General features: G+C 37.3%; 1 long non-coding RNA gene and 1 other non-coding gene across 2 annotated transcripts; both read right to left on the bottom strand.

The window, feature by feature from the left end:
- Positions 1-2,245: 2,245 nt before the first annotated feature.
- On the bottom strand, positions 2,246-2,319 carry TRNAT-AGU (transfer RNA threonine (anticodon AGU)). The gene has a single exon. It is a non-coding gene; the product is annotated as a tRNA-Thr (tRNA).
- Positions 2,320-7,755: 5,436 nt separating this feature from the next.
- Positions 7,756-9,959, bottom strand: LOC127085852 (uncharacterized). The gene is made up of 2 exons (XR_007789290.1): positions 9,517-9,959; positions 7,756-8,657 (listed from the first exon to the last, which is right to left on the bottom strand). It is a non-coding gene; the product is annotated as an uncharacterized LOC127085852 (long non-coding RNA).
- Between the last annotated feature and the right edge of the window lie 11,070 nt (positions 9,960-21,029).

Below are 21,029 nucleotides of genomic sequence, written 5' to 3'. Positions count from 1 at the left end.
GTGATTCGGATGGTTATGAAAATGTCTGTTTTTATAAGAAGAAATCTTGAATAACGTACAATTTGTCTTGAAGACTATGCATCTTGGGAAGCTTTTCATTTTAGATCTGATTTTGACTATCTTGAATATTATGGATAATTGCTTACCTTTTTCACCAGCCATTGAGATTCTGTGAATATTTTATTTATGTTTTTACTCAGATTCTCTCTTATCTTTTTCTTTTATCTTTTGTGTGTAGATTCTTGTTCTTAGGCAACACAAATGTCTACTTCATATGAAGAACATCAAGAAGGAATATGGGAAAAATAACAAGTATTTTATATTCTTCATTCATAATTTAAGTTATAATTTCTAAGATTATTCACTCACAACTATTATTATTTGAAATTATAGGTGTTTAAAGTCAAGACACCAAGATAACAAGATAGTATTGTTTATTGTAATGATGTGTACATTTAGGTTGTTTTGTGTCATTTTAGTTTTGATGTAATATACAGTTTTTGGTTCCTAATGGAATTATGTCATTGATGTAATACAATTTTTGGTCAATTTCAATTCAAAAATAATTATATTGTTGTTTCTAGTCTGATGTGGTTCATAAATATTCAGGTTAAAAATTTGGGAATACTGTAAAATTGAAAAAAAAAATATAAAAAAATAAATCATATCACAACTGTTATTTGATTAAACTGTTGTTATAAGTAGCACGCTGCCTAACTTATAACCACGATCTCTCGTCCGTTGTAGAAACCATCATACATACAATCACAAACAAAGGATGTGAAACCGTTATTATATATGTTTTGCAACCGTCATTATATGTATTTTCATAGTAGTGTTAGTCTCACCCTTTTATCTATATTACAAGAAATCGTTGTGCTAGTGCCTTCGGTCTTTATTGGTGTACACAAATTAAAAATATCAAACATAATATGTTTATAATAAAATAAAGTTATTTGAAAAAAATAACATTATGCAATTTTTGATGAGCGAGAAAAGTGTGGATGAGAGGTATTCCACATTTTTGGGGAAGTTGAAAGGTGCATGAACAATTATGTTTGACATGGTTGAAATGTGCGGAACCTCCGATGTGTTCTCAATGTTTAGAAGGAATAAAGGTTTGGAATAAATTACATTCCACAAATTTTTAAAGTAAAAAATATGTAAGAAATTGTATTAAGTCGATTTCTAACAAATGAAATATGTGATCAAAACTACAAAATATAACCTTCTTGTTCTTTCAGATATTTAGCTTGAGAGAAATAGGCAGCAAGTAAAAGATGTGTCAAAAATTGTATTCAATAGATTTTTAAATTTTTTTTTTTTCATTGAGAGTTAAACTCAAGATCTCCTGCTTACTAGACAAGTTTTCTAACCAACTGAGCTATGAAAGAAATTTGTCCCTTCTTCGCGCACATACATTAGTGAAAACTTTATCACATTTGATGCCTACATCGTTAGTCTTATTTTTAGAGCTAGTCTCACCCTTTTCTCCATATTACGAGAAATTATTTTGTCGGAAATTATTTTGTCGGTGCCTTCAGTCTTCATTGTTGGGGGAGTTTTTCACTAAGGAGCATTGAACATTGTGATACTTCTTATTTTAGAGCAACACCTTTGTGAGAGACACACCACATATTCACCCAAAACCTTAAGGTGGTGGGTGGGAGAACGTTTCTTATTCACCATATGTCGGGGTTGACACTCTTCAATATAACATTTCTTATTTACCACACCGGCGTCGTTGACTTTCGATACAAGTAAGTTGGTCCATTTCTGAAACCAAAGGCTCGTGATACTATTTGTTGGGGGAGTCTTTTACTATGGAGCATTGAACATTGTGGGACTTCTTTTTTTAGAGAAACACACCACATATTCACCCAAAATCTTAAGGTGATAGGTGGGTGGATTCTCTCATTTATAAATGCTCAAGTCTCCACATTTACAACAATATGGGACTATTATACACACTACTCACACTTGATACATTCTCAACATTCATTGATCTACAAAACTAAAAATATCAATCACAATATATTTATAATAAAATAAAAATATTTGGGAAAAAATAACATTATGTAAACTTTGATGAGCGAGAAAAGTGTGGAAAAGAGATGTTCTGCATTTTTGGGAAGTTGCAAGGTGCATGAACAATCATGTTTGACAGGATTGAAGTGTGTAGAACCGTGATATGTTTTCAATATTTTAACATAGATTCTTCAAAAAATGGCTTAAAAGATTACTTTGCTTTCATTGAGAGTTGAACTCAAGACCTCCCGCTTACTAAACGGGTGCTCTAACCAACTGAGCTATGAAAGCCTTGTCTTGCTCCCTCACAACTTACAGTACTAAAAACTTTATCACATCCAATGCCTATATCATTAGTTTTATGTCCGAATGTCTCACATTTTTCTCTATATTATGAAAGGCCTTTTGTGGGTGCTGTTTGTTCTAATTGATGTACAAAATATAAATATCAAACATAATATATTAAAAATATTTAGGAAAAAATAATATATCAAATTTTGATGTACCAAAAAAGTGTGACTAAGAGATGCATGGTGGATTTAAGCTTCGTACAAGTAAGTCATTTTACAGGACCTCCAAAAATTAAAGGTCTCCAATTTTAAATTATAAAATTAAATAATTATATAAGTTTTAAGTTAAAAAATTATAAATTATAGACCGTAATTCGACATTAAAATCTTTTTTATTTGAAAGTGATTTGAGATCCGACGCATATTTTTGTATTTTAATTATATAATTTTTAATAGGACGTCTAGGATTTGAAATCATGTGCTATAAATTAAAAATTCATGTGCTTACCATTTTACCAAGTTTTTACTTTTAAAATGATAGTTGTTATATAATCAATTAAATTTATTATTGGTTTATAGCTAACTTTTTTAAATTAAATTTTTATTAAATAGATTTAAAATATTATTTATCATGTATATTTTTAAAATTTAAATATGACCTTTTTAGATTGTTCTTCCCTAGTCAATTGAGCTATAAAAATCATTTGTTATTGAATTAAACAAATATATATTTCAATATTTTGAAAAATAAAACATATTCCTACACGTAAAATCAAACTAATAAATACTTCAAAATATTCTTAAATTTGTTTGAATGATTAGATGAAAGTTATTTTTTTAATAAAAGTTTATTCAATTGTTAAGAAGTTGATTCAAGAAAGATCATGAATTCATTTTTTTTCCATTAATGACCTTGGGATTTGTTTTGATCATGGTGAGTTTCCGAGCCCAATTCAGTTAAATTTTTTAAAATGAAAAATTACTTCACACTAAATGAAAAACTAATAGAGATTAAAGGTAGTGTATTTGTCGGTGTAAACTTTCTTTACACTATTATCCAATAGAATTATAACGTTCTGCCATCTTATACCAGTATTTTAAAATTAAAAGTGTGATTTGACGGGATGCACGTCTCTGATTGGTTGACAGTGTAAAAATATTTTACACAGTCGGTGCATAGTCGTTTTTCTCAAAGTAATAACATAGAATTATAAAATATATTTCCTATCATCTAAGTTATTACTTAAAAAAATCTTAAAAGGATAGATCTTTATAGGAGGCTGTAGATGTAACATCGATCACGTTGTTATTATTTTATTGGACAAGAAAATAAAAAACATTCAAGCACTATTTATTATTTTCAGAAAAAGAAACATTCATTTATATTATAAGCTTGTTTTACACAAACATCAAATATAAAAATTGAGAATGAGCAACTACAAGAATACCGCTAAGGAAGTCTATCTTAAGGATGGAAGCACCAAGAGAGTTAAAGATATAGCAACAATATGACAATCCTCTCCTAGGAATAAGAACCTATAAGGAAATGGTTACATAAAGGAAATAGATGATAATCGATGGCATAATGGAAGAAGAAGATGATACAGAGCAAGTGTCAAATGATATGAATAACAATGCAGGGCTAATGATAGAAGAAATGAAGGTGGGAGACTATGACTGTCCGAAGATCGTATTATCGGAGATAGAGTAAAGCATAATTGCTAAACCCTGGAGAAGAGGTGTTATAGTTAAAATATTGGGAAAAGAATAGGATATCAAGCTTTCGATAATAGACTACACCAAATGTGGACAAAAAGAGGAGGTGCCGGTATAATGGATCTTGGGAAAGAGTATTATATGGTGAGATTCACTAATAAAGAAGATCAATATGTTGCACTCATAAAGGGACCTTGGATGATCTACGACTAATATCTTATAGTTCGAGGGTGGAGTGCAAACTTTTGTCTTTCAAGTGACGATATATAGAAGATAGTGGTGTGGGTGAGAGTATCAGGTCCGCTGATAAAATACTATGACAACAAAGTCTTATCTTTTATTGATGATTGGATAGGAAAAACAATTAAAGTACATAAGACCATTCTAACAAAGGAAAGGGGTAAGTATGCTTGTCTTTGCGTGCAAGTAGACTTAATAAAACCTTTATTGACAATGTTCTTCATTAATGGAAAACACTACAAGGTGGAATATGAAGGTTTGTATCTTTTATGTTTGTCGTGTGGTAGATTTGGGCATTATAAGGAAGGATGTAGTTTGAATGTGGAAGGAAGAATGGATCTGAATAGAGGAGAGGGAGGAGACAACGAGATGAACAAAGGTTCAACACAAATCTTTCTTCACAAACAATTGTTTAAGCTTATCCAACACCCAACAAAAATTCTTTGTCTGCTCAGACTCCATATACGCAAATGTGACAACAAAAGTCAATTTGGTTGATGTCATGCCAACAATTTCAAACAAAGGTTGTCTATATTTTTTTTCTTGTAGGTGTTGCCCATAACTAACACAATAGGAAAAATATTCAACAACTTAACTGAATCTGGATGGGCCCAAAATATCTCTCTCATAACTTCTGATTCATCTCTTTTTCTACTCTAATATACATAGCATGCATCCTCAATAAGCTTAAACAAATGTTGTCTCTCACTTCTAAGACCTCTTATCTCTTTTTCTATCATACTCTTATACTTGTATATATTTGCGTGATCCGAGTGACATTCTCTAGATCTCGGTCTTGCAAGGAAAGAAATATGTGTCTAGGTGGAACATGTCTCTTTGTCAAATCAACAACATGTTGTTTCTCATCCGTGGTCAACCTACCAACAAAGGAATTACCTTCTAATCTATCAGGTAAACCATGGTTATGAACTCTACATTTTACATCAACCTTCCATCCAGACCCATCTTTCGTCGTAGTAGACCTGATTTTAAATGGATATCCACATTTTTTGGTCGCACTTTGGGTTCCACTATCAGTATCCTTGTATTTCCCACCTCTCTTGTCTGTTTCAGTATCAGAACAAGTAATAATAACAGTTACTTTATTTCGGATTTCAACCTCTTTAATTCACCTTATCACCTCTTCTCGTTTACCAAATCTTTGAGTAGTTGTAAAAAACATCAGAAGTATCTACACGTATTTGGGGAAGAATTTTCATACATGCACAATAAAAAAATTATCAAAAAATAAAATAAAATTAACAACACAGACCGGAAGTCTTCATAAAAGAGTTATGATACACAAAATTAACAAACCAGAAATCTTTAGGAAAAAGTTCTGGTATATATAAGTGTGTTAACTGGAACACATTTATTAAGTGTTCCGAAATGGTACATTCTTTACACTAAACCGGAACTCTTCTAGACAATGTTCCAAAACACGTTTTACAATTAATCGGATGTCTTAAAAAAAGTGTTATAGAAAGAAAAAATACATACCGAAAATCTTTTTCAAAGTGTTTCGGTGCGAGTTTGAAGGGTACAATTTTCGGAAGTCTCAAATGAATGATTAAAAGTGAAATGGTAAATTGGTTAAAAACAAGCAAGGGTAAAATTGACATTTTAAACAAAACATAGAGGTATAAGTATAATTGTAGGGTCATGTGGTAAAATTTTCAGAACAAACGCATATGTTAAAAAAACTGGGTCATTCATAGCCCAAGGTTCTATATGTAAGAATAATGAAAGCGGCACACAACAAGAGTCTCAAAAAGATAATTCAGAAGGGAGGTGGTACAATGAAGATAGAGAGGTGCAAGAGGAAACCCATAAGATAGATTTTCTTGATGGAGAAACTCATATATGGAATTCGTGGAAGAAACACCAAGCAATCATCAAAGGTTTGGATGAACTCAATAATTGGTTTTATGGATTACACAAACTCAAAATCCTTATGTGGAATTGTAGGGGAGCTGCGAGTAAGGCTTTTGTGCGAGTTTGTGAGAAATATATTAGAGAGGTAAAACCATAATTTTTTGTTATAATGCAAACAAGGATGGATCCATGAAACTTGACAATTATTTCAATAAGTTGTGTTCGATAGATATGATTTTATAGAAGTAAGGGGTTTTGCTGGTGGAATAGCAATGCTTGGAAATTAGAGAAGGTTGAGGTAAATGTGATACAAAATCACTTTCAACTTATGCATACTCTTATGAAATTTGAAGTGGGTGAAAAGTGTATGTTTACTCATGTATACGCTAGCCCAAATGGTGATAGAATGAAATATATATGGAATGAGTTAAGAAGAATAACAAGGGATATGGATAGAAGTTGGCTCTTAGGTGGAGATTTTGATGAGATCTTGATTTTTTCATAAAAGAGAGGGGGGTTCACAAGTCTCCTCTAAAAAGTATGATATTTTGATAGAAAGATTGGAGTCTTGCAATGTGATGGATCTTGGATTTGTAGGACACAAGTTTACATGGAGGGGTCTCATTGTCATACCCCAAAATTTTCTCTCCCTTTTTCACTTTTCATCTAACTTATGAATTGAGATTCATTTGTACTCATCCATGTCTCATTCATGTGCACCATTCATTCATGTTAACACTTTCTAATAATAATCATAGATTCAAAACTTTTCGTTAACAAGAGATAGGGTTTACTTGTGGAATAAGCCCTAGATTTGTGGTATTGCTCATCATGTGGGGTGAAACCCTAATTCCATGATCTTTAGGACCTTGGTTCATGGAGATCACGAGTTAGCATTCATCTCTGCATCAAAACCCTAATTCTTGACTTTGCTACTACGGGATCTTATGATTGACCTTTTGAGCCTTGATTTGATAATCCAAACCCTAATCTTGGGCCTATGTATTGGGAGGTTGTTTATGGATCTTTATGCTTGGTTTGAAGTCCTTGATTAGATGGTGTGCACCTTGAAACCCTAATCGGGGAGCCTTGGTTCTTGTGTGCCTTGTTGACCTTTCTTTTGACCTTGTGATTGTTTCAAACCCTAATTAATTGGGAGGATGCTCTTGACCATCATGTCATGCATCACCAATCATTAACTTGCTTTGTGCATAAGAATCATTCTTTTGACCTACATGTCTATATGCTTGGGATTTTGTCTGATTCAAGGCTTTGTTCAAGCACTCATACATACTCATTCTACTTGGTCATTCCTAATCCATGCCTATGGTACTTTCAAATCCATGGTCTTTGGTGTATGATTCACAATTGCATTGGTTTTGGATCTTGTGGTCCATTGTGTTCTAGTGATTCTATTATGATTCATGGGGAATTATAGGCCATTGTTCTTGATTCATAGTTCATTTGTTTTAAGTCCATAAGTTCATGTTATTATCATGCATTCCAAGTCCTTTTGATTCAAGTGTATTAAGGCCATGGATCATTCATTTCAAACTATGGCTTAAACATGGTTTTTAAGGAAAAGTTCATTTTGGAATCAAACATGTTTTCATTCAATAAAGATCATTTCCATTTCAAATAGTTGTCCATTCAATCTTACAAGCATCATTTTCCAAATTCCATACAAGAAAATACCACAAAAATACAATTTTTGTAAAAGTTGAATTTTGGTCAATTGTTGACTTTTTGGTCAACCAATTGGCCAAAGTCAACTGACCCATCTTTTCACAACCTAAACTCTAATACATACTGCATCTTCATTCTTGCATGCCTCCATATGACTCCATGACCAATGTCTTCATAAGCAAGAAAGCCACCTTTTACACCATTGTTTTTCCATGCCTTGAATGCTCATTTGCCATACCTTGAATGTGCATTTGCCAAGCATTGTTTTGCCATATCTTTGAGCCTTGCATTCACATCATCGCTAACAGCCCTGTCACAATCCAAACAGCTACAAAGTAAACCATCCATGGCATCATCTAACACACATTTCAAGCATTCAAAACTAATTCAAGCATGTCAACATATCCTACATGGCCATAGTCCATTAACCTAGCATGAACATACATACATGCACATCTGCAGCATGAATAAATGGGAAAACATGCATTTCCAGGAAAAAACATTCAAATCCTTACATAAACCATAGGCTGCAGCAAATCAAACCAAAGCCTACAGCCTGCAAATCACCTGCAAGTTACCATTCAATCAAACTAAACCTAGGTAACACATCATGCAATGCAACCAAGTGCAAACTAACCTACTGCCCTAACCTACAAGACAAACCACCAATTATAAAATAACAACATCAATTCAAGCACAACCTGCATCAAGTCAGCAAACCTAGCCATGCAGCCAATCATGCCTAAACCTACAGCAAGACAATCAAGCTTCACACCAAGTCTGCACCAACATTACATAGCATATTAACGTAGCTGACACAACCTGCAGACATTGGTATTGCACAACAACCATTATCCAATCAAGCAATGCAAAACATAACATATGGCATGGCAAAAATCAACAAGGCAAAAGCAATATCAAAACAGAACTCGAGCAAATGACTCAAATCTACATGAGTTCACAGCATAACCACATAAAAACAGAAAATTGAATTTAACAACTAACTAACAAAACTTAACTTCCATCTAACAGGAAATTGAATTTCATTTTTCACCATCTAACTACCAGCTAACTGAATCGAATTTACTAACTAACATAACAACATTTAACTATCAAAAAAATTGAGAGTTTCACCATTTAACAGAAATCGTTTTCACTAAGTGCTCAACTTAACAGAAAACGTAATCTCAACCTAACTAACCTCTATTCCATCATAACTAACTTTTAACTGAATCTAATATTGTTACATAACTGTCATCAACCTTAAATCATTCCAACTAACTGAATTAACAGAATTCCTTTTTTCTGTTAACTCCCTGTCTATAAATTCAGATCAACCTTCCTCAATTGCCCTCTCTCGATTCATTCACCAGATTCACGATTCATTATTCATCATCAATCTCTAACACAAAATCATCTCTCTGCAACCTCTCATTCACAAAGCTCCTTCGAAATACTACATTAAAGCTTCACATCAAAGCTTCAATGGAGTAGAGCTCAACCTCTTCAATCATTCAATTATTTTCTATTCAACTCGATTCTTCACTCTCAGAACTCAGAGCTATTTTCCTCTCTCGAATTCGTATTCTCATATTCATCTTAAGATCCAGAGGAAGAAGAAGGAAGAAGATTAAGAAGAAGAGATAAGTGAAGAAGAATAAGAGCATAGGTTAGAACGTACCTGATTCAAGTGATTTTCTTCGTTGCAAGCTTCTTCCCCGATGCAACGTTTTTCCGGAGCAAATCTCCGCTTCTGAGGTAGTTATTTTTCTCCTCGTTTCTGCACGATCTTGTTACCGTTGTGTAGATTATGCTCTGGGTATAATTAGCCCTGAGCTTCGATCATGAATCTGTGAACAACCATCGTTTAATTTATCATTTTTTGCCTAGGGTTCTTGAATGCTTCCCTTTCGGTTAGGACTTAGGGTTGAGAATTCCGTGAAATTAATCTTGTATTCAGACTCAGCGTGAGTTTGCAATGAGGATGGTGGTGTTAATTTGCATTTTGGTGCACCACTGCTGCCAGAGACAACCTTTGGCGTGGTGGTTGGTGGTGGCACCCTGACCGGAGTTTTTATGATGTTCATGATAGCTTGTGCGCTCATTTTTTGAATTTGGTTTCAATTTTCATTATTGATTTGAATGTTGAATGTTTCCTCAACATTGCCTTTATTCATTTGGGTCCTTATTGGTATTGGGCTTAGGTATTTTTACTGAATGCACCATCTGTTTTACTCATGAACTTCTAGTTCCAAAGGGCCAAATGATAATGGGCTCTTTGTTGGGCATGCGTTAAATTTTGTTGTGCACCCTGTTTGCCATATATAAACCCCTTTGTTCTTACTATTGCCATTTGTTTTTATTTTCTTTTTTTTGTTAATTGATTAATGCATGATTTAATTTTTGATTTTTACATTTTTGCATGAGATTTAATTTGTAGAATTAATACTTGAATTGATTAGTTTAGTTTTTAATCATGTAAATAATCATGTAATTAGCATTTTAATTAGGGTCTAATTAGATTTTGATTAATTTTACAATATTGGGGTTTAAAATTTAATTTATAATTGATTAATCAATTGTATTTTGTCATTTCTTTCCCTTAGGGTTTAGAAACCCCATGCTATTCATGCTCCCTTATTGTTTAGAATCAATTAACATTGATCTGATTAATTCATTAGTTTGGTTGTTTACATAATTCAACTCATTCCCATCGATTGTGTTGATCAAAGTTTACTTTGATAAACCAAATCCTTTGATTTATGCTCAATTCCCCAAGCTTGTTCAAGTGATCAAAAGACCCTTGATCACTTGATAAGACAAGTCCCTCATGTTGAAGTTGTACCGATCTCTGGAGCTCAAGACTCAAGTTCAAGTTCAAGACTTCAAGTCAGTACCAATCATTTCACATTGCATATAGAGGGACTATTGTTCAAGCACAACAAAGGTGTATCAAGACATGTCAATCATGATTCAATTTGTGTGCCATGAGCCTTAAGAAATAAAGAAAGGGTGAGAGGGAACATTCCTATCCTCATTCTGAATATCTTTCGGTACGGGACAAATGAACCAGTTACTCAGAGTACCCACCTCTATTCATAGACTTTAGTACAATTTAAATCAAATGATTGCCAAGTCTCCTTCTACAACAAGCAACATGTCATCATCAAGATCAATAATCAAAATCTTCTTCAGCAACTTGTTAGTTATGATGAGGATTACATGATACGGGTCTTAAGTAGTAGAGAAGGGGTAAGAGGGAGCATTCATATCCTCATTCTGAATATCTTTGAGTACGGGACGAACGACCCAGTTGCTCAGAGTATTCTCCTGTACTCATAGAGTTTAGTGCAATTCGAATCAGGTAATTGACAAGTCTTCTTCAGGAAAGCACATAAATATTTCAACTTCAATAGTGCAATATCATTGATTCATCAATCACACTTTCCTCTTTGAATCACTAATCATACTCTCTTTAACATCCATGCATCCTTTGAATTAATTCCCTTGTGGTTAAATCTTGGAATCCTAATCAACCGATCAATTTTTAGCCTTTTAATTCCTCTCGTGCTTAGGCAAATCCTACTCATTCATTGTTCTCCTTTTAAGACCTCTCATGCTTAGAAGAATACTTTGAGCTCTTTTGCCTTGTAAACCCCCATGTGTGTTGGAAAATAATCTCTTATTCATTGTTCTCCTTCTAAGGCCTTTTGTGCTTAGGTAACCCCCTTGAGCTATTTTTCCTTGTAAACCTTCTCGTGTGTTGGCAAATCATATCTTATTCATTATTCTCCTTCTAAGACCTATCGTGCTTAGGCGAACCCTCTGAGATCTTTTGTCTTGTATACCCTTTCGTGTGTTGGCAAATCATATGTTATTCATTATTATCTTTTTAAGATCTCTCGTGCTTAGGTAAACCCCTTGAGCTCTTTTACCTTGTAAACCCTCTCATGTGTTGGCAAATCATCTCTCATTCATTGTTCTCCTTCTAAGACCTTTCGTGCTTAGGCGGATCTTTTGCCTTATAAACCCTCTTATGTGTTGGAAAATCATTTCTTATTCATTATTCTCCTTTTAAGATCTCTCGTGCTTAGGCGAAGCCCTTGAGCTCTTTTATCTTGTAAAGCTTCTCGTGTTTTGGCAAATCATCTCTTTTTCATTGTTCTCCTTATAAGACCTTTCGTGCTTAAGCAAACCCTTTCGATCTTTTTTTCCTTATAAACTCTCTAGTGTGTTGGCATATCATCTCTTATTCATTATTCGCCTTATAAGACCTCTTGTGCTTAAACGAACCTGTCATACGGTGAACTGACTTGGGGTGTTTTGCTTTTTATCGCAATGTCGCGGATAGCAAGAGTCGCCACCGACTTTTCTTTTATCCAATAAGGAAAGGTGGAAAAGAACAGGAAAGACCTCAATAGATTTTGGGTTCGGGAGGTACATTATACAAGGGGAAGGTATTAGCACCCTTTGTATCCATGGTTATCCATGGGCTCTTAATTGCTAGATCACTTATATTTTTGTTTGAAAAGTGTTGGTGAATTGTTAAAAATGTTTCGAAAAGAGAGTTTAACTTTGTAATGATTCTCGTATGAATGTATACAAAGTATTTATCTCGCTTGATTTTGAAAACGGTTTAGAAAAATGTAACTTGGTAATGATTCTAGTATGAACGTATACCAAGTGGTGATTTTCTAGGATTTGCAAAGTGTGAGGGGTGGAAAATGTTTTAGGTTATGATCCAGCAATTGAGAGTTATACCTTCCTAAGGTCGTTATGAACGTTTCCTATCCTTATGAGGGTAAAACTGTCCTTACTATTGAGAAGTAAGTAGTTTTATCCTTTGGATGTAAAAGGGTCATCGTACGGTCATCGATAGGTCATTGAAGGCAACAGTTGTAAGGATACCTTAGCATTCGAAGGGACGATCATCATTTAACCGTAGGCTACACCGAAGGGTCATCGAGGGACAAAATCGTATTTTCGAAGGCAACATCCGAGGGACCATGATTTATTTTATGATGATTTAACCGAAGGGCCGTTGCTAAGTGTATCCCTACATTCGCGGGACATGACCGTTATACCGTAATACCGTAGGGCAAAGAGAGGTCCAAGATCACTTATTTAAAGGTCATATTTTAAAGTCAATCAAGTAATTAAGTCCATACTAAAATCAATACATTAAAATTAATACATTAAAATTAATACATTAAAATTAACACATTAAAATTAATTAAGTAATTTAGGGTGAGTCTCCACAAGGGTATCCCACAAATAAAGTGGAAGACCTAACGGCAATCTTTTCCTGGGACATGTGAACCTTGGCAAAATTCAGCAAACGGGTTAGAATACCAAATCGGGGTGTAATCGAAGATTACACCGCAAAAGAAAATACAGCAGCATGAATGTCAGGCAAAACAGTGCATAATTAACATAGAGTAGATCAGATACGCATAGGACATAACAAACAAAATATTAGCGACTGTCCCGTTCGCCTCTGCCTCGCCTAGCGAGGGCCTAGCGAATACTCGTTACATGCTCGCTTAGCGATGTGCTAGCGAGCGGCTGCGGGTTTTGAATTTCAGCACAGTATGACTTCAACCTGCGGCATGGCTTATGGCATCCAACACATAATTATATGGTTCAGCATTCACAATATTCAGGCACACTTAAATTCACATGCAAAACCTCAAATATGTTTATGAATTCAATTATAATATCACATGCAAGTTAAGAACATAAAGCGGTATCACATGCAAATTAAGAAAATAAAGCGATAATAGTAATGCAAACCTGTTTGCAATCGAATTGCAACCTTGAGTTGGCGAGCCGGATTGAGTTGGGCGGAGGTAGCTTTGCGGCCGCCGGCTTTTCCTTCAGGGTTTTCCGTCTGTGAGCGCTAGGGTTTGCTTGCTAGGGTTCTCCTTTCGTCCCTTTTTCGTCCTCTTTTCATTACTGAAGTGCTGGTATTTATAATGCCCTTTTTCATGACCTAATGGGCTCAGAACGAAGCCCGAAATTTTTTGTTGTCTGTCAGCCTCGCTAGGCGAGCTGGTAGCGAACGTTTGCTTCGCTAGGCGAGCGTGTAGCGAACGTTCGCTAGGCGAGCGTGTAGCGAACGTAACGTTCGCTAGGCGAGCGTGTAGCGAACAGGCTAGTTTGGGGCCATTTTCTGGATTGGGCCATTCGTGAGCTGGGCCTTCGTTCCTTTGGGATGTCAGTGCCTTGTGGAACAAGTCGGAGGGTCTTGGAAAATGCTTTGTAATATCAACGGGCAAATTTTGGGGTATGACAGCTGCCCCTGTTCATTATTCTTGAACCGAGAGAGTTAGAATGGCGAGTATGCCGTTCGTGGTCTGGAGGTGAAAGATTATTGAACACTAGAATGCCCCAAAAATTTGCGCTTGTCCATTAGTCTTGATGGAGATGGGCTTAAAGATGCCATCCAGGAGGTTCGATGACGAGATTTCCAGATTGTGTCGTACGTTAGACGATATCTGGAGACATGGGTGTCACACCGGGTCATACGCTAGGCCGTATAGTGAGTCATCCATTATGCTGTCGACTTCGCTGGGGAGTCAGAGTATGCTATATACTGCTGGGGATAAGGGATCAGAATGGATCGTACGTTAGACCGTGTCTGAATACCAGAGTGAGTTGTTCATTAGGCGGATGACTTTGCCGGGGATGAAAGATCAGAACGGATCGTACGCTAGATCGTCTCTGAGTTGAAGATCCAAATGGGTCTTATGATAGACTGTATTGGAGTTGCAGGATGAGCCGTCCATTAGGCTGAATCTGATGATAAAAGGGGGTAGTCGTACACTGGACTACACTTCAGAAATGTACCGTACACTAGGTAGCATCTGAGAAGATGAAGGTTTAACTTGGTCGTACATTAAACCATATCTGAGCAGAATGAGCCGTCCATTAGGCTGAATCTGATGATAAAAGGGGGGTAGTCGTACACTAGACTACACTTCAGAAATGTACCGTACACTAGGTAGCATCTGAGAAGATGAAGGTTTAACTTGGTCGTACATTAAACCATATCTGAGCAGAATGAGCCGTCCATTAGGCTGAATCTGCTGAAAAGGGAGTAGTCGTACACTAGACTACCATTCAGAAATGTACCTGTCCGAAGGTAGCATCTGAGAAGATGAAGGTTTAACTTGGTCGTACATTAAACCATATCTGAGCAGAATGAGCCGTCCATTAGGCTGAATCTGCTTAAAAGGGAGTAGTCGTACACTAGACTACCATTCAGAAATGTACCTGTCCGAAGGTAGCATCTGAGTAAGGGAGTAGCCGTATACTAGACTACCATTCAGAAATGTACCTGTCCGAAGGTAGCATCTGAGTAAGGGGAGTAGCCGTATACCAGACTACCATTCAGGAATGTACCTGTCCGAAGGTAGCACCTGAGCAAGGGGAGTAGCCGTATACCAGACTACCATTCAGGAATGTACCTGTCCGAAGGTAGCACCTGAGCAAGGGGAGTAGCCGTATACTAGACTACCATTCAGAAATGTACCTGTCCGAAGGTAGCATCTGAGGAGGGAGTAGCCGTATACTAGACTACCATTCAGAAATGTACTTGTCCGAAGGTAGCATCTGAGGAAGGGAGTAGCCGTATACTAGACTACCATTCAGAAATGTACCTGTCCGAAGGTAGCATCTGAGTAAGGGAGTAGTCGTATACTAGACTACCATTCAGAAATGTACCTGTCCGAAGGTAGCATCTGAGTAAGGGGAGTAGCCGTATACCAGACTACCATTCAGGAATGTACCTGTCCGAAGGTAGCACCTGAGCAAGGGGAGTAGCCGTATACCAGACTACCATTCAGGAATGTACCTGTCCGAAGGTAGCACCTGAGCAAGGGGAGTAGCCGTATACTAGACTACCATTCAGAAATGTACCTGTCCGAAGGTAGCATCTGAGGAGGGAGTAGCCGTATACTAGACTACCATTCAGAAATGTACCTGTCCGAAGGTAGCATCTGAGGAAGGGAGTAGCCGTATACTAGACTACCATTCAGAAATGTACCTGTCCGAAGGTAGCATCTGAGTAAGGGAGTAGTCGTATACTAGACTACCATTCAGAAATGTACCTGTCCGAAGGTAGCATCTGAGGAGGGAGTAGCCGTATACTAGACTACCATTCAGAAATGTACCTGTCCGAAGGTAGCATCTGAGTAAGGGAGTAGCCGTATACTAGACTACCATTCAGAAATGTACCTGTCCGAAGGTAGCATCTGAGTAAGGGAGTAGCCGTATACTAGACTACCATTCAGGAATGTACCTGTCCGAAGGTAGCACCTGAGCAAGGGGAGTAGCCGTATACCAGACTACCATTCAGGAATGTACCTGTCCGAAGGTAGCACCTGAGCAAGGGGAGTAGCCGTATACCAGACTACCATTCAGGAATGTACCTGTCCGAAGGTAGCACCTGAGCAAGGGATGAGGGTCTAACTTGGTCGTACATTAGACTGTATTTGAGCAGCATCCGAGGACTTGACGGTCTAACTTGGTCGTACATTAGACTGTCACTGAGCAGAATCTGGTCTAACTTGGTCGTACATTAGACTGTATCTGGGCAGAATCCGAGGACTTGACGGTCTAACTTGGTCGTACATTAGACTGTCACTGAGCAGAATCTGGTCTAACTTGGTCGTACATTAGACTGTATCTGAGTGGTATTTGAAGATTTGAAGGTCTAACTTGGTCGTACATTAGACTGTCTTTGAGTTATTGAAGGTCAGAATGGATCGTACGCTAGATCGTATCTGAGTTGAAGGAGTCATGTGTTGAGATGAATCAGGATGGACCGTATGCTAGGCAGTACCTGAGAAGTGAAGGTCCAACTGGGTCGTACATTAGACCGTGTTGGGATAGTTGAAGATCAGAATGGATCGTCCGTTAGATCGTATCTAAGTGGAAGGAGTTATATGATGAGCTGAATCAGAATGAACCGTATGCTAGGCTATATCTGATAGTATTTGTATATGTTGTATTTGCAATGAATATTTGGGATGGGCTTATAGATGCCATCGTTAGGAGGATGTCAGAATGAATGTTGACATGGAGTATATCTGAAAGATGTATCTGAAGAAGAAAGTAGTCGTACGCTAGACTACACCTCGGAATGTACCATATGCTAGGCAGTATCTGAGGGATATAGTTAAATCTTGAGTGTAATTGATAAAGATGTCCGTCTGAATGGACCTTTGTGTTGATTGTGTCAGGAGGATGATTAACCTGAAAAATAAAGTTAGCTTCATGCCATGTCATGATGCATGAGATGCAAATGTTGTATGCATGCGTATGTTGTGAAATGATGTAATGAGTGAATTATGCGTCTGGAATAAATGAGAGCGTTGTATGATGTAATGCATATGATGCGGAATGAAAATTGTATGTAGGTATGTGATGTGAAATGAGTGCACTATGTGTCTGAAACGTTCTTCCAGGGGATTCTACTGGGGAAATAAATCTCAGTCTTCTGGTCGGAGATATTTGTATCGATGACCCTTCCTTAGCTAGGGGTATTTGACTTCTGTCTGATGGTAGAAGATATTCAACCGAGCCTGGCTGAGGGTAGAAGAGATGACCAGTATGTCTGGTGATGCCGACCTCTGCTGGGCAATAGCTGGTTCTTGTCGGGGAATAGAATTAGCAACGGATTCATTGGGAAGCATGATTAGACCTTCTCCTTGATCCTGAAGTCGTGTAGTAATTGCTATTACTATTCTAGGCATGTATTTTTGGTAAACATTGATCATATTCAAATGCATATATCAATTCAAGTTACATCAATGGATGTTTACGCAAACAAAACAGAGAAAGTAAAACAAAAGCATCTTTTTGGAAATGAAATTGTACTGATTTTGAAAGAGGGCCTATGAACAGGCAATTTGTGTACAAGGAGACAGAAATCCTGGTAAGAGGAAATTGTCAGGCAAACAAAGAGAAAGCTATGCAGAAAAAGTCCTATCGATTCTAATTCCACCACTGTCATTATGTCTTCAAGCATCTCATCTCCTGCTGTCGGATAGAAGTGATTGGCTTGTTCAGTCCCTTGAACTTGGATGAAGCTGACAGAGGACGGGACATAGTCATACGCTTTAATCCCTAATTTTTGCCTGGACCACCTTTTCAGGTTTTCAGTCCACCAGGATACCCTTTTTTGCCCAAGCCGCCTTTTCAGGTTTTCGACTTGCCGGGTGTACGTCTTTATATGTTTATCCCTAATTTTTGCCCGAACCCTTTTGGTTCGCCGGGATGCCCTTACTTTTGCCTAGGTACGTCGACCTAGCGGGTCTCTTTTACGCGTAGTATTTTTTTAACTATGTCAGCGTTCACAGGATGCGGGAACTCTTCGCCATCCATTGTAGCAAGTATCATGGCTCCACCAGAGAATACCTACAAATGGCCCTTCGTATGTGGGAGTCCATTTGCCCCTGGGATCACCTTGTGGTAGAATGATACGCTTGACCACCAAGGCGCCAAGTTGGTACACCTGTCTCTTGACCTTTTTGTTAAATGCTTGGGTCATGCGCTTCTGATATATCTGCCTATGACAAACAGCCGCAAGTCTCTTTTCATCAATCAGATTTATCTGATCGAGTCGAGTTTGAATCCATTCATCCTCATCTAAGCCTGCATCTTTCGCAATTCTTAGAGAGGGAATCTGAACTTCCACTGGTAAACCGGCTTCCATTCCATAGACTAAAGAGAAAGGGGTTGCCCCTGTCGAAGTGCGGTAACCCTGAAGAGCAAAAGGTAACATCTCCTGCCGGTCTTTGTATGTTACTGTTATATTCTTGATATTGTTAGCAGCCTCCACGGCGTCGTTCGTCTTTGGCCGGTACGGAGAAGAGTTATGGTGTTTTATTTTGAACTGCATGCAGAGTTCAGTTTAGTACCATTATCAGTGATAACTCTTTCAGGAGACAGCAGGTTTCTCGAATGTATATTTGATAAGATCCATCTTAGAAATCAATAAAGTGGTATGATTCAACATATACTGTCTTAGTCGGCGAGCAGCCCAAGCCAAAGCGCAGCAAGCTTTCTCGAGCTGTGAGTATCTTGTTTCACAGTCGGTACCTTTTGCTAAGGCAGTGTATGACATGCTCTTTTCGACCAGACTCGTAATGTTGCCCCAGCACACCCTATTGAATTTTCTAACACGGTCAAATACATAGTTAGAGGTCTTCCTTCAACTGGTAGCATCAGAATTGGAGGTTCTTGGAGATATTTCCTGATTTTGTTATTCATCATTCCATACCATCTCTTGATTTTTCCTTTTTAGTAATTTGAAGATGGGTTTGCCGGTAGCAGTCAAGTGTGGAATGAATCGGGCAATGTAATTCAAGTGTCCCAAGAAACCTCTGACTTCTTTCTTGTCTATTTCAGTACCCAGATTTACAATTTCAATTGATTCCTCATGCGGCTGTGTGGTCTTTTCTTCTTGTAGTACCAGTCTGGCAAGTTCTCCAGGGACTTCACAATCTTCCTCACTTCCATCCTCGGCTTGGTAGATCGGATTTTCAAAGTCATAATGAACAGTAGCAGAGTCATTACCAACAGGATCCAGAGTGGATATGGATCGGCAAACTGTTACGTGCGTGTGTGCAAGAAAACATAGCTTGTTTTGAAAAAAATGACAGGAAAGATAAAGAGCGCAATATTTGAATGCAAAAAGTCCATTGATTTATTGAATATGAATATGCTTATGAAAATGACAAACCCTTAAAATTAGCTATTATGCCCCGGGTATAGACACAATGCTTTTGAAATACTAAAATAGCAATAACAATTATTCCTGACTAAAGGAAATCAGGATAGTGTCTTCAGCCTTCCAATTGTCGAGTCTGTCACCAATTGTTGGGAAAATCCGGCTATCCAAGTCATAATCGTTATCAGTGTCTTCCACAGCATTGACAGTCCCGCCCTGATTAGGCAGAGGAGCAGTGATGACATTAGGAGTCTCAGGCGGATCAGATTCAAATTCTCCAGCGTCGATCATATCCTGAATTTTGTTCTTCAACGACCAACAATTGTTTGTATCATGCCCGAGGCTATCGGAGTGATATGCACACCTGGCATTGGGATTATAACGAGGAGAAGTAGTGTTGGGTTTTGCAGGAGGATCTCTGAGAGTAATTAAATTTGCTTTTAGCATACCCTGCAGTGCTTGTGCTAAAGTCATATTGATCTTCGTAAACTGCCTTCTTCCCGGGTTAATGTGACTCACAGGTTTCTTGTCTTTTTTCTTTTCGAGCAAGAGAGCCTTCAGTTCCTCCTGCCCCCTGGATAAGTTCAAGATCATCTTCTGGAGTTGAGCATTCTGAGCCTGGAGATCTTTGACAACTTGTTCGAGGTCCATTTTTCTGTGTGGAGGAAAACCGTGAGAACATTGATCCCTTTAGAGTACCTGTTATGCAATGTTATGTCATGCTATGCAATGTATGAAATGTTTTCAAGGCCTTTTGGAATTTAACTTTGCATAAACTACCGAAAAGGGAAACTTTTTTTTTTTTGTTTTTTTTTTTTGTTTTTTTTTGTTTTGTTTTTTTGTTTTCATACAAAACAGAGCAAAGTTAAATCCCTAAGTCCTTGAAATGGTTAGTACAATGTTATGATGTCATGATGTTATGATGTTATGATGTTATGAGGTTAAATAAATAACAAGCACAAGCAAGTCACACAACCATCATTCCTAGGTTTTAAGGCTTGCATGAGTTCCATAGGTAAGTACCCTCCCCACTGAAGTTTAGTTGGTTCAACCTGTCCTAGAATAGTAACCGGGTTCTAGAAGGATCTCAAATCATTGACCTTTCTTTAAGTCCACTTCAGTGCAACACCAAGTGGTTGACCGAAGCTTCCCTAAAGTCCAATCTCAAAGAGTGTAGTATCGAGTCTCAACCAACCCCAGTCGGAACCGAAGTCAGTTATCTCACTACTTTCTAATGGCTAGGATAAGTCAATTAGGGTTCTAAAGGTCTGGTTAATGCTTTGATGACACCACGCGGAAGCCAAATTTTTCCTCAAGTAAACATGAGGAACATCAGGACAACCAAAGTGTCACATTAACCGTAGCCATCATTTTAACCATTCCAGTATACGCCGAATAGTCGCGATGATCTATTGCTACTTACCTAGGGTACACTAGATCCGGGTGTAGGATCTTTC

Source organism: Lathyrus oleraceus, chromosome 5, assembly GCF_024323335.1.
Source record: "Lathyrus oleraceus cultivar Zhongwan6 chromosome 5, CAAS_Psat_ZW6_1.0, whole genome shotgun sequence".
Lineage (NCBI taxonomy): Eukaryota > Viridiplantae > Streptophyta > Magnoliopsida > Fabales > Fabaceae > Lathyrus > Lathyrus oleraceus.
This window is presented reverse-complemented; position numbering and strand designations above follow the sequence as displayed.